The sequence below is a fragment of the Oncorhynchus kisutch genome, linkage group LG17 (assembly GCF_002021735.2).
Source record: "Oncorhynchus kisutch isolate 150728-3 linkage group LG17, Okis_V2, whole genome shotgun sequence".
Classification (NCBI taxonomy): Eukaryota; Metazoa; Chordata; class Actinopteri; order Salmoniformes; family Salmonidae; genus Oncorhynchus; species Oncorhynchus kisutch.
This window is the reverse complement of record NC_034190.2, coordinates 26,341,751-26,357,456: the sequence shown is the minus strand read 5'-3', so window position 1 is coordinate 26,357,456 and position 15,706 is coordinate 26,341,751.

Genomic DNA, 15,706 nt, shown 5'->3' with positions numbered 1-15,706 from the left:
AAGGCCATGATTGAGCTAAATTCATGTTAACATGTTTGAATTATTTGTTAACATATTTCATAGACTCCAGACATAAACATAAACAATCCATCTTCAAAGTTTCTGGTTCTCAGAGGTCCTGGCAAAACAATCGGTGGCCCTTTGTGCACGACACATACATTTCCTCTGAAAGAATTCACCTCCTATCCCCTTTGAAGAGACTCAGTGTGGTCCTTTCCTAATTTCGTTTTCAGCTCGAGGGGACAAAATAAAGATTGATTCATGTTTTGGGGACGAATAAGATATAGCTTTGCAGATGCACACCATAGATTTGTGTTGTTTCATTATTGATGAAAATGTGTTAATGGATCGATTATTGATGTTGGTCAAAGGTCAGGTATCAGTAGTGTACTGACGTCACCAAAGCAGGGTCATGATGGACAACATGAAGAGGTCATATGATCACCATAAAACCACAGAGCATGGAGCATGAAGTAAAACTATGATATGAGAAAACAAATCTAGCTACAGTATTTCCACAGAATGGGTCTAAATGGTTATTCTATTGTATTAATAATATGATGTTACCACCCACCTAGCCTACTCTCCAGAGTCACCAGCCGCCTCTCTGACAATGACAAAATAACAACTTTAACAAACTTCTTTGTTCCTTTGTGAGTTTTGTTGTTCATTGAGTTTCATGTATTAATTTGTTTCATTATAAACTCCTAGTGGAATGGATAAGGAAGTCAACAAAGCTCTACTAGTTCATTTGTTTTAGAATGCCAAGCATGGCAGCAGCATTTTCTTAATTACAGCCACAGTCACAGTAGAGGCTGCTGGAGCGAGGAGGGGGGTAGCACTCCTCTGAAGATTCCCTTACGAGCCAGAAGGGGGAGCCGGTGGACCCAGGGACCAGTCCACAATGGGTGTGTCCCAAATGGCACCCTATTCCCTATACAGTGCACTGCTGTTGGCCATGGCCCAGAGGGAATATGGTTACATTTGAGACACACATCGGCTAAGGTGTGCTAGTTAGCAGTTAAAGGCTAGCAGTTAGCAGGCACAGGGGGGGTTCAGGGTTTTATAAGAGGAAAGGGGGGTAATCATAAAAAGCATTTTGCGTGAAGCTAGAGGAGGCTGATTTGAAGTGGAGGATTGAGGTTCATGGAAAACGGTTAATTAGCCCCCTGTAGTGTCTAACCCGGATTTTTGAACAACAGTGTTCACAGTAAAGTCACTAACAGGGAGAGTCTAGATAAATGCCGTGTTTTTTGAGATGGGATACAGCTTGAGGAAACGCGAGGGATTCTCTGTTGTCTGTGTTAAATTCAAACAGCTTGTCTCTGAACAGAACAGTTGCTCTACTTACTGCATAAATCCACATGGACATTGAATATTTATGATGATGTTAGAACGTTTTCAACGTCCTCCACAGAGGCTAATCAATGTTCATGTAACAGCAGCCGGGGGACTCAAGAGTCTGAAAGGGTGTGAATACAGTTTGATCCACGAGCCAGATAACTCACAACAAGCATCCAATCACACAACCCTATTGTCCTTATGTTAGTATACAGTAATAACTCTCCTAGCTGCTATTAATCCGATCCACGGAGAGACGAAGTTGTCTCTCCAGTGGTGAGGGATGGTCTGTCTCTCTGGGTTACCACAGAGTAGGAGTTTCATGTCACTATCTGCTAACACTGCTGTTGATGCAGTTAATGAAGACACTGTACAGGCGTCATGCCTCCCAGAACATCATCCCAGGGGAAGGCTGGAGGACAGTGTTTAGGGGAGGAGAGATTCATTTGGAGGGAGAGGACAGGAGTACATTGTTGAATCATCCCGAGAGGAGTCTGAAACACTAACAGACCCTCCCTCAGGGGAAGCTCTGGGATTGGGACACTGATGCGAGACTGTAATTACAATGTGGACTGTAGGTCTTACAAAGCTCCCTCTCTGTCGCTCCTCCGCTCTCCCTCACACACACACTCCCTCCCTGTCTCTGGCTTTACTGTCTAATGGTGATCGCTGCTCTTGGCCTGTGGTGACTATGTTTATACCAGCTATAGCTCAGGAGAATAGACCGTGGCAGGTGAGGTGGTGCCTCAGAGGGACGGAGAGAAAGAGAGATGATGGAGAAGCTGTGTGGAGGTATAGCTCAGAGAGGAGGACAGATGGACATGGAGAGGCTGTGTGGAGGTATAGCTCAGAGAGGAGGTCAGACGGACATGGAGAGGCTGTTTGGAGGTAGATTACTGAGAGAGAGGAGAGATATACAGTACATATTCTGTTTGGCCGGAAGGAAACTCCAGCAATGTGATTGTCCTACTGTTGCCCCAAAGAACATTGTAATGCTTCATGCAGGAGCCGAGTGAGGGAAGTATTAGAATGGCTCATCTCCTCCACTCTACACTTCCAGTAATTAAAATCAAATACCAACCCAGGCTTCATCCATGAATCTCTGGCTCAGCCTATAGGCCACTTCCGTTCCTCCTATACATTACTGTACTGTACAAAACATAATGACACCTGCTCTTTCCATGACAGACTGACCAGGTGAATCCAGGTGAAACCTATAATGTCACTTGTTAAATCCACTTCAAGACAAACTTTGTCACATGCACCAATACAACAAGTGAAATGCTTCACCGTGAAATTCTTACTTACAAGCCCTTAACCAACAGTTCAGTTCAAGAAGAGTAAAGAAAATATTAGAATAAGTAGAATAAAATAAAAAGTAATGATAAAAAATAACCATAAGAAGGGCCTCCCCGGTGGCGCAGTGGTAAAGGGCGCTGTACTGCAGCGCCAGCTGTGTCATCAGAGACTGGGTTCACGCCCAGGCTCTGTCGTAACCGGCAAGGATGTCCTTGTCTCATCGCGCACCAGCGACTCCTGTGGTGGGCCGGGCGCAGTGCGTGCTAACCAAGGTTGCCAGGTGCACAGTGTTTCCTCCAACACATTGGTGCGGCCGGCTTCCGGGTTGGATGGCGCTGTGTTAAGAAGCAGTACGGGCTCCGTTGTGTATCGGAGGATGCATGACTTTCAACCTTCGTCCCTCCCGAGCCCGTACGGGAGTTGTAGCGATGAGACAAGATAGTAGCTACTAAAACAATTGGATATCACGAAATTGGGGACAAAACGGGGTAAAAAATAAATACATAAATAACAATAAGAATAACAATAGCGAGACTATATACAGGGGCCACTGGTATTGAGTCTGGGTGTGGTAATTTGAGGTAATTTGTACATATAGGTGGGGGTGAAGTTGTTAAGTGCACCAGTCCCTCCTGCAGCAAAGCATCCGCACAACATGATGCTGCCACCCCCATGCTTCACGGTTGGGATGGTGTTCTTCGGCTTGCAAGCATCCCCTTTTTTCCTCCATACTTAACGATGGTCATTATGGCCAAACAGTTCTATTTTTGTTTCAACAGACCAGAGCACATTTCTCCAAAAAGTACAATCTTTGTCCCCATATGCAGTTGCAAACCTTAGTCTTGAATTTTTATGGTGGTTTTGGAGCAGTGGCTTCTTCCTTGCTGAGCGGCATTTCAGGTTTTGTCGGTATAGGACTAGTTTAACTTCACAAGGTCCTTTGCTGTTGTTCTGAGATCGATTTACACTTTTTTGCACCACTGTACATTCATCTCTAGGAGACAGAACCCGTCTCCTTCCTGAGCGGTATGACGGCTGTGTGGTCCCAAGGTGTTTATACTTGAATACTATAGATTGAACGTGGTACCTTCAGGCGTTTGGAAATTGCTCCCAAGGATGAATCAGACGTGGAGGTCTACAATTTCTTTTCTGAGGTCTTGGCTGATTTATTTAGATTTTCCCATGATGTCAAGCAAAGAGGCACTGAATTTGAAGGTAGGCCTTGAAATACATCCACATGTACACCTCCAATTGACTCAAATTATGTCAATTAGCCTATGAGAAGCTTCTAAAGCTTCCAAGCTGTTTAAAGGCACAGTCAACTTAGTGTACGTAAACTTCTGACCCACTGGAATTGTGATACAGTGAATTATAAGTGAAATAATCTGTCTGTAAACAATTGTTGGAAAAAATATCTGTGTCATGCACAAAGTTGATGTCCTAACCGACATGCGAAAACTATAGTTTGTTAAACAAGAAATTTGTGGCGTGGTTGAAAAACGAGTTGTAATGACTCCAACCTAAAGTGTATGTAAACATCCGACTTCAACTGTATGTATGCCATTCAGAGGGTGAATGGGCAAGACAAAAGATTTAATTGCCCTTGAACGGGGTAATTCAATATTACACTGCTGTCAGAGCTCTCGTGGCTTTGTGTGTGTTGAGGGCAGGGCTGACCTGGATACTTGGACGTCACAGTTTTACTCTATGTTTGTATTTAATAATATGAAACATTTATTACATGAAGCTAGAATATTTGCCTCCTATATTCAGTGCATTCGGAAAGTATTCAGACCCTTTGACTTTTTCCACATTTTGTTACGTTAGCGTTATTCTAAAATTGATTACATATTTTTTTCCCCTCATCAATCATCATACAGTACCCCATAATGGCAAAGCAATATTTGAAGATGTTTTAAAAATAAAAAATTGTAATGTCGTATATACATAAGTATTCAGACCCTTTGCTGTGAGACTTGAAATTGAGCTCAGGTGCATCCGGTTCCCATTGATCATCCTTGAGATGTTTCTAGAACTTGACTGGAGTCCACCTGGGGTAAATTAAATTGATTGGACGTGATTTGGAAAGGCACAAACCTGTCTATATAAGGTCCCACAGTGCGTCAGCGCAAAAACCAAGCCATGAGGTCGAAGGAATTGTCCGTAGAGCTCCGAGACAGGATTGTGTTGAGGCACAGATCTGGAGAAGGGTACCAAAGCTGCAGCATTGATGGTCCCCAAGAACACAGTGGCTTCCATCATTCTTAAATAGAAGAATTTTGGAACAATCAAGACTCTTCCTAGAGCTGGCCGCCCAGCCAAGCTGAGCAATCTGGGGAGAAGGGCCTTGGTCATGGAGGTGACCAAGAACCCGATGGTCACTCTGACAGAGCTCATGAGATCCTCTGTGGAGATGGAATAACCTTCCAGAAGGACAGCCATCTCTACTATACACCATCAATCAGGTCTTTATGGTAGAGTGGCCAGACAGAAGACACTCCTCAATAAAAGGCCCATGACAGCCCTCTTGGATTATGCCAAAAGGCACCTAAAGACTCTCAGAACATGAGAAACAAGATTCTCTGGTCTGATGAAACCAAGATTGAACTCTTTGGCCTGAATGCCAGGCGTCACGTCTGAAGGAAACCTGGCACCATCCCGTGGGTGAAGCTTGGTGGTGGCAGAATCATGCTGTGGGGATGTATTTCAGAGGCAGAGACTGGGAGACTAGTCAGGATCGAGGGAAAAACAAACAAAGAAAAGTACAGAGAGATCATTGATAAGGGACAAGTCTCTGAATGTCCTTGAGTAGCCCAGCCAGAGACCAGACATGAACCTGATCGGACATCTCTGGAGAGACATGAAAATAGCTGTGCAGCGATGCTCCCCATCCAATCTGACAGATCTTGAGAGAATCTGCTGGGATTAACTCCCCAAAGACAGGTGTGCCAAGGTTGTAGCGTCATACTCAAGAAGTCTTGAAGCTGTAATCCCTGCTTTGTTATTATGGGGTATTGTGTGTAGATTGATGAGGGAAAAAAACAATTTATTTGGAAAAAGTCAAGGGGTCTGAATACACTGTATTCTTCAGTCTTGGTAGTTGTCTGAGCATCTGCATGAAAATAAATATGAAATTTAGAATTGAAACAATACATTTTGTTCAGACACCTATGAATCAACAGAGGAGTAGTGTTGTCTTGTACACCTGTAACCCAGCTGCAAGAAATGCAACTTCTCAACCACAGAAGTTTTTTGGGGGGTGCCTCTAAAAGCAGACAAACTCAGCAAAAAAAGAAACTTCCCTTTTTCAGGACCCTGTCTTTCAAAGATAATTCGTAAAAATCCAAACAACTTCACAGATCTTTGTTGTAAAGGGTTTAAACATGGTTGCCCGTGCTTGTTCAATGAACCATAAACAATTAATGAACATGCACCTGTGGAACGGTCGGTAAGACACTAACAGCTTACAGATGGTTGGCAATTAAGGTCAGAGTTATGAAAACTTAGGACACTAAAGAGGCCTTTCTACTGACTCCCTAAATTGTATCAGCATATCGATTGCGCACCCAGGGCTGGTAAAACCCTGGATCATTGCTATTCTCACTTCCGCGACACATATAAGGCCCTCCCCCGCCCTCCTTTCGGAAAAGCTGACCAGGACTCCATTTTGTTGCTTCCAGTTTACAGACAGAAACTAAAACAAGAAGCTCCCGCGCTCAGGTTCAACGCTGGTCCGACCAATCTGATTCCACACTTCAAGACTGCTTCGATCACGTGGATTGGGATATGTTCCGCATTGCGTCAAACAACAACATTGATGAATACGCTGATTCGGTGAGCGAATTCATTAGAAAGTGCATTGATGATGTCGTACCCATAGCAACGATTAAAACATTCCCAAACCAGAAACCGTGGATTGATGGCAGCATTCGTGTGAAACTGAAAGCGCAAACCATTCCTTTTAAGCAGGGCAAGGTGACTCCGCAAAGCAATCAAACAAGCTAAGCGTCAGTATAGAGACAAAGTAGAGTCGCAATTCAACGGCTAAGACACAAGAGGTATGTGGCAGGGTCTACAGTCAATCACAGATTACAAAAAGAAAACCAGCCCTGTCGCGGACCAGGATGTCTTGCTCCCAGACAGACTAAATAACTGTTTTGCCCGCTTTGAGGATAATACAGTGCCACTTACACTGCCTGCAACCAAAACCTGCGGACTCTCCTTCACTGCAGCCGACGTGAGTAAAACATTTAATGGTAGCCACTTTAAACTATGCCACTTTGTTTACATACCCTACATTACTCATCTCATATGTATATACTGTACTCGATACCACCAGGTGCTTCTACACCTGCATTGCTTGCTGTTTGGGGTTTTAGGCTGGGTTTCTGTACAGCACTTTGAGATATCAGCTGATGTACGAAGGGCTATATAAAGAAATTTGATTTGATTTGATTTAAACGTGTTAACCCTCGCAGGGCTGCAGGCCCAGACGGCATCTCCAGCCGCGTCCTCAGAGCATGCGCAGACCAGCTGGCTGGTGTGTTTACGAACATTTTCAATCAATCCTTATCCCAGTCTGCTGTTCCCACATGCTTCAAGAGGGCCACCATTGTCCCTGTTCCCAAGAAAGCTAAGGTAACTGAGCTAAACAACTACCGCCCCGTAGCACTCACTTCCGTCATCATGAAGTGCTTTGAGAGACTAGTCAAGGACCATATCACCTCCACCCTACCTGACACCCTAGACCCACTCCAATTTGCTTACCGCCCAAATAGGTCCACAGACGACGCAATCGCAACCACACTGCACACTGCCCTAACCTATTTGGACAAGAGGAATACCTATGTGAGAATGCTGTTCCTGGGTCTCGACCCCGCCCTGTGCAACTGGGCACGGGACTTCCTGAGGGGCCGCACCCAGGTGGTGATGGTAGGTAACAACATCTCTGATACTCAACACTGGGGCCCCACAAGGGTGCGTTCTGAGCCCTCTCCTGTACTCCCTGTTCACCCATGACTGCGTGGCCATGCACGCCTCCAACTCAATCATCAAAGTTTGCGGATGACACTACAGTGGTAGGCTTGATTACCAACAACGACGAGACGGCCTACAGGGAGGAGGTGAGGGCCCTCAGAGTGTGGTGTCAGGAAAATAACCTCACACTCAATGTCAACAAAACAAAGGAGATGATTGTGGGCTTCAGGAAACAGCAGAAGGAACACCCCCCTATCCACATCGACGGGACAGTAGTGGAGAGGGTAGTAAGTTTTAAGTTCCTCGGCGTACACATCACGGACAAACTGAATTGGTCCACACACACAGACAGCGTCGCGAAGAAGGCGCAGCAGCGCCTCTTCAACCTCAGGAGGCTGAAGAAATTCGGCTTGTCACCAAAAGCACTCACAAACCTCTACAGATGCACAATCGAGAGCATCCTGTCAGGCTGTATCACCGCCTGGTACGGCAACTGTTCCGCCCACAACCGCAAGGCTCTCCAGAGGGTAGTGAGGTCTACACAACACGTCACCGGGGGCAAACTACCTTCCCTCCAGGACACCTACACCACCTGATGTCACAGGAAGGCCATAAAGATCATCAAGGACTACAACCACCCGAGCCACTGCCTGTTCACCCCACTATCATCCAGAAGGCGAGGTCAGTACAGGTGCATCAAACAGGGACCGAGAGACTGAAAAACAGCTTCTATCTCAAGGCCATCAGACTGTTAAACAGCCACCACTAACATTGAGTGGCTGCTGCCAACACACTGACTCAACTCCAGCCACTTTAATAATGGAAATTGATGTAAAAATATATCACTAGCCACTTTAAACAATGTTACTTAATATAATGTTTACATACCCTACATTACTCATCTCATATGTATATATATATATATATATATATATATGTATATTTACTGTACTCTATATCATCTACTGCATCTTTATGTAATACATGTATCACTAGCCACTTTAAACTATGCCACTTTGTTTACATACCCTACATTACTCATCTCATATGTACAGTGCCTTGCGAAAGTATTCGCCCCCCTTGAACTTTGCGACCTTTTGCCACATTTCAGGCTTCAAACATAAAGATATAAAACTGTATTTTTTTGTGAAGAATCAACAACAAGTGGGACACAATCATGAAGTGGAACGACATTTATTGGATATTTAAAAAAATATATACAAATCAAAAACTGAAAAATTGGGCGTGCAAAATTATACAGGCCCTTTACTTTCAGTGCAGCAAACTCTCTCCAGAAGTTCAGTGAGGATCTCTGAATGATCCAATGTTGACCTAAATGACTAATGATGATAAATACAATCCACCTGTGTGTAATCAAGTCTCCGTATAAATGCACCTGCACTGTGATAGTCTCAGAGGTCCATTAAAAGCGCAGAGAGCATCATGAAGAACAAGGAACACACCAGGCAGGTCCGAGATACTGTTGTGAAGAAGTTTAAAGCCGGATTTGGATACAAAAAGATTTCCCAAACTTTAAACATCCCAAGGAGCACTGTGCAAGCGATAATATTGAAATGGAAGGAGTATCAGACCACTGCAAATCTACCAAGACCTAGCCGTCCCTCTAAACTTTCAGCTCATACAAGGAGAAGACTGATCAGAGATGCAGCCAAGAGGCCCATGATCACTCTGGATGAACTGCAGAGATCTACAGCTGAGGTGGGAGACTCTGTCCAGAGGACAACAATCAGTCGTTAATTGCACAAATCTGGCCTTTATGGAAGAGTGGCAAGAAGAAAGCCATTTCTTAAAGATATCCATAAAAAGTGTTGTTTAAAGTTTGCCACAAGCCACCTGGGAGACACACCAAACATGTGGAAGAAGGTGCTCTGGTCAGATGAAACCAAAATTGAACTTTTTGGCAACAATGCAAAACGTTATGTTTGGCGTAAAAGCAACACAGCTCATCACCCTGAACACCATCCCCACTGTCAAACATGGTGGTGGCAGCATCATGGTTTGGGCCTGCTTTTCTTCAGCAGGGACAGGGAAGATGGTTAAAATTGATGGGAAGATGGATGGAGCCAAATACAGGACCATTCTGGAAGAAAACCTGATGGAGTCTGCAAAAGACCTGAGACTGGGACGGAGATTTGTCTTCCAACAAGACAATGATCCAAAACATAAAGCAAAATCTACAATGGAATGGTTCAAAAATAAACATATCCAGGTGTTAGAATGGCCAAGTCAAAGTCCAGACCTGAATCCAATCGAGAATCTGTGGAAAGAACTGAAAACTGCTGTTCACAAATGCTCTCCATCCAACCTCACTGAGCTCGAGCTGTTTTGCAAGGAGGAATGGGAAAAAATGTCAGTCTCTCGATGTGCAAAACTGATAGAGACATACCCCAAGCGACTTACAGCTGTAATCGCAGCAAAAGGTGGAGCTACAAAGTATTAACTTAAGGGGGCTGAATAATTTCGCACGCCCAATTTTTCAGTTTTTGATTTGTTAAAAAAGTTTGAAATATCCAATAAATGTCGTTCCACTTCATGATTGTGTCCCACTTGTTGTTGATTCTTCACAAAAAAATACAGTTTTATATCTTTATGTTTGAAGCCTGAAATGTGGCAAAAGGTCGCAAAGTTCAAGGGGGCCGAATACTTTTGCAAGGCACTGTATATACTGTACTCGATACCATCTACTGTATCTTGCCTATGCCGTTCTGTACCATCACTCATTCATATATCTTTATGTACATATTTTTAACCCTTTACACTTGTGTGTATAAGGTAGTAGTTTTGAAATTGTTAGGTTAGATTACTCGTTGGTTATTACTGCATTGTCGGAACTAGAAGCACAAGCATTTCGCTACACTCGCATTAACATCTGATAACCATGTGTATGTGACAAATACAATTTGATTTGATTTGATTTACAGGGTGAAAGGACGGACAGCTGAGCATCCTTGCAGTGGCAGACCACGTGTAACAACACCTGCACAGGATTGGTACATCCGAACGTCACACCTGCGGGACAGGTACAGGATGGCAACAACAACTGCCCGAGTTACACCACAAATGCACAATCCCTCCATTAGTGCTCAGACTGTCCACAATAGGCTGAGAGAGGCTGGACTGAGGGCTTGTAGGCCTGTTGTAAGGCAGACATCAGACATCACCGTTGCCTATGGGCACAAACCCACCGTCGCTGGACCAGACAGGACTGGAAAAAAGTGCTCTTCACTGATGAGTCGCGGTTTTGTCTCAACAGGTGTCCCACTTTTCTCAACAGGGGTGATGGTCGGATTCGCATTTATCGTCGAAGGAATGAACATTACACCGAGGCCTGTCCTCTGGAACGGGATCTATTTGGAGGTGGAGGGTCCATCATGGTCTGGGGCGGTGTGTCACAGCATCATCGGATTGAACTTGTTATTGCAGGGAATCTTAACGCTGTGCGTTACAGGGAAGACATCCTCCTCCCTCATGTGGTACCCTTCCTGCAGGCTCATTCTGACATGACCCTCCAGTATGACAATGCCACCAGCCATATTTCTCGTTCTGTGAGTTATTTCCTGCAAGACAGGAATGTCAGTGTTCTGCCATGGCCAGCGAAGAGCCCGGATCTCAATCTCATTGAGCACTTCTGGGTCCTGTTGGATCGGAGGGTGAGGGCTAAGGCCATTCCCCCCAGAAATGTCCGGGAACTTGCAGGTGCCTTGGTGGAAGAGTGGGGTAACATCTCACAGCAAGAACTGGCAAATCTGGTGCAGTCCATGAGGAGAAGATGCACTGCAGTGCTTAATGTAGTGCTTAATGCATTAATGCACTGCAGTGCTTAATGTAGCCACACCAGATACTGACTGTTACTTTTGATTTTTCACCCCCCCTTTGTTCAGAAATACATTATTCAATTTCTGTTAGTCACATGTCTGTGGAACTTGTTCAGTTTATGTCTTAGTTGTTGAATCTTATGTTCATACAAATATTTTCACATGTTAAGTTTGCTGAAAATAAACTCAGTTGACAGTGACAGGACATTTCTTTCTTTGCTGAGTTTATGAGAGGTATTTTGAAAAACTATAGCCCTGCTTCAAGGGAAGGAAGCCTGTAGGCATCTCCCATCTCAGAGTCCCACAAGCCCAGATCCATCGCACATTTTAGGCATTCTGTTCCCTGTCTCCATGGTGAGAGAGAGGTCCATTCGCCACAGCTTTCATGTGGCTTCTGAAATCTCCCTGGGTACAACCCCTGCAAAGTAAAGTGCATCAGGCAGACACTATCCTCTATCTATATACTTACACTTAAGAGCCATGAGATGGAGGAAATACTACTATACAGGAATGAGAACTGCGCAGGGAGAGGGAGAGAATGAGAAGAGAGATGGGGAAGGAGAGAGATATGGGCAGAAGGAGAAAGAGAGGGGTAGAGAGGGATGAAGGGACAGAGGGTGCAGAAGGAGAAAGAGAGGGGTAGAGAGGAATGAAGGGACAGAGGGTGCAGAAGGAGAAAGAGAGGGGTAGAGAGGAATGAAGGGACAGAGGGTGCAGAAGGAGAAAGAGAGGGGTAGAGAGGGATGAAGGGACAGAGGGTGCAGAAGGAGAAAGAGAGGGGTAGAGAGGGATGAAGGGACAGAGGGTGCAGAAGGAGAAAGAGAGGGGTAGAGAGGGATGAAGGGACAGAGGGTGCAGAAGGAGAAAGAGAGGGGTAGAGAGGGATGAAGGGACAGAGGGTGCAGAAGGAGAAAGAGAGGGGTAGAGAGGGATGAAGGGACAGAGGGTGCAGAAGGAGAAAGAGAGGGGTAGAGAGGGATGAAGGGACAGAGGGTGCAGAAGGAGAAAGAGAGGGGTAGAGAGGGATGAAGGGACAGAGGGTGCAGAAGGAGAAAGAGAGGGGTAGAGAGGGATGAAGGGACAGAGGGTGCAGAAGGAGAAAGAGAGGGGTAGAGAGGGATGAAGGGACAGAGGGTGCAGAAGGAGAAAGAGAGGGGTAGAGAGGGATGAAGGGACAGAGGGTGCAGAAGGAGAAAGAGAGGGGTAGAGAGGGATGAATGGACAGAGGGTGCAGAAGGAGAAACACTGTCACTACAGAGCTGCTATAATACAGTGGGAACATATTGAAGGCAACAATACTATATTCCCTTAAAGGCTTGTTATTGCTTTTCTTAATCAAAACATGGTGGATCTCCAAAGACCTTTCATCAGACACTAAATGAGGGGAGGGAGATTGTGTGGTTTTAATATGATATGAAAGCAACACGTTCCCATGGCATACTTCCTGGTCGTGTCCAATGATGTACAGTACTAGTCAAAAGTTTGGACAAACCTACTCTTTAAAGGGTTTTTCTTTATTTCAACTATTTTCTACATTGTAGAATAATAGTGAAGACATCGAAAAACTCCCGCCTTTTCCTGTAGTGCACAATCATCTCCTTTGTCTCGCTCACATTGAGGGAGAGGTTGTTGTCCTGGCACCACATTACCAACAATGATGAGAGGTCAGAGACCTTGCAATCAGGCCTACCACTGTTGTGTCGTCAGCAAACTTAATGATGGTGTTGGAGTCGTGTTTGGCCATGCAGTCGTGGGTGAACAGGTAGTACAGGAGGGGACTAAGCACGCACCCCTGAGGGGTCCCTCAGTTGAGGACGTGTTGTTGCCTACCCTTACAACCTGGGGGCGGCCCGTCAGGAAGACCAGGATTTAGCTGCAGAGGGAGGTGTTTAGTCCCAGGGTCCTTAGCTTAGTGATTGAACGCTGAGTTGTAGTCAATGAACAGCATTCTCACATGGGTGTTCCTTTTGTCCAGGTGGGAAAGGACAATGTGGAGTGCGATTGAGATTGCGATATCACACAGTTGTCTGGGAACAGCTGGTGCTCTCATGCAAGCTTCAGTGTTGCTTGCCTCGAAGTGAGCATAAAAGGCATTTAGCTCGTCTGGTCGTGTCACTGAGCAGCTCACGGTTGGGTTTCCCTTTGTAGTCCGTAATAGTTTTCAAGCCTTGCCACATCTGACGAGTGTCAGAGCCGGTGTAGTATGATTCAATCTTATTTCTGTATTGATGTTTTGATGGTGATGGTTCGTCTGAGGGCGTGGTGGGATTTCTTATAAGCGTCCTGATTAGTGTCCCATTCCTTGAAAGCGGCAGCTCTAGCCTTTAGCTCGATGCGAATGTTGCCTGTAATCCATGGCTTATGGTTGGGATATGTACGTACGGTCACTGTGAAGCTGATGACTGAGGTGGTATACTCCAATGCCATTGGATGAATCCCGGAACATATTCCAGTCTGTGCTAGCAAAACATTCCTGTAGCGTAGCATCCATGTCATCTGACCACTTCCGTATTGAGTGAGTCACTAGTACTTCCAGATTTAATCTTTGCTTGTAAGCAGGAATCAGGAGGATAGAATTATGGTCAAACTTGCCAAATGGAGGGCAAGGGAGAGCATTGTAAGTGTCTCTGTGTGTGGAGTAAAGGTGGTCTAGAGTTTTTTCCCCTCTGGTTGCACATGTGACATGCTGGTAGAAATGAGGTGAAACGGATTTAAGGTTTGCCTGCATTAAAGTCCCCGGCCACTAGGAGCACCACTTTGGATAAGCATTATCTTGTTTTCTTATGGCCTCATACAGCTGGTTGAGTGCTTTATTAGTGCCAGCATCAGTTTGAAGTGGCAAATAGACAGCTACAAATAATATATATAACCTCTCCTGGTAGATAGAGTGTGGTCTACAGCTTATCATAATGTACTCTACCTGAGGTGAGCAATACCTAAAGACCTCTTTAATATCAGACATTGCGCACCAGCTGTTGCTGACAAATAGCATCCATGTCATCTGACCACTCCCCACTCTTATCAGACGTAGAGCCTCTGTCCTGCTGATGCATAGAAAATCCAGCCAGCTCTATATTTTCCGTGTCGTCGTTCAGCCTGGACTCGGTGAAACATAAGATCGTTTTTAATGTCCCGTTGGAAGGATAGCCTTGATCGTCTATCATCCATTTTATTTCCCAATGATTGCACGTAGGCCAATAGAACAGACGGTAGTGGAGGTTTACTCACTCCCCTACGAATTCTCAGAAGGCAGCCAGACCTCCGCCCCCTTTTTCTCAGTCTTTTCTTCACGTAAATGATGAGGATTTGGGCCCGTTCTCGAGAAAGCAGTGTATCCTTCGTAATTGACTAGGCAATAGGATAGATAAGAAGAAAAAAGTACAGAATAGGAGCAGTATATGATGAATGTGAACAAGGGTTGGCAGCATGCGCGTGCGCGCGTGTGTGTGTGTGTTAGTGTAGGGGGGGGATGTGAGTGTCGGTGTAGTGTGTGTGTGTACACAGTGCCTTCAGATACAATTCATACCCGTGGCTTTTTCCCCACATTTTATTGTTACAGCCTGAATTCAAAATATATAAAATATATGTATTTTTTTACATCTACACACAATACCCCATAATGACAAAGTGAAACATTTTTATTTAAAAAAAAACAACATTTTTGCACATTCATTTACTGAAAATGAACTACAGGAATACTTTTGCCGGCAATTACAGCTTTGAGTCTTCTTGGGTGTCTTCATCAGCTTTGCACATGTAGATTTTCTCCCATGGATTTTCTCCCATTCCCCCCTGCAGAGTTTATCAAGCTCTGTTAAGTTAGATGGGGAGCAACAGTGAACATTAATCTTCAAGTTTTTCCACAGATTTGAAATGGGATTCAAGTGTGGGCCACACAAGGACTTTCAAATTCTTGTTCTGAAGCCATTCCAGTGTTGCTTTGGCTGTATGCTTGAGGTCATTGTCCTGTTGGAACGTAAATCTTCGCATCAGTCTAAGATTGTTTGTACTCTGAAGCAGGTAGGTTCAAGGATTTCCCTGTATTTGGCTGCATTAATTTGGCTCCATTCAAGGCATCCACATAGCAAGATGTTGCCACAACCATGCTTGACAGTAGGGATGGTGTTTGATGGGTGTTGAGCTGTGCCTGGCTCTCCAGACAGGGCTTTTCATTCAGGCCAAAGAAGTACATTTGTATTGGTTGAAACAAATCTGATTAATGCACAACTGTGGGGTTGGCTTAGATTGTTGAC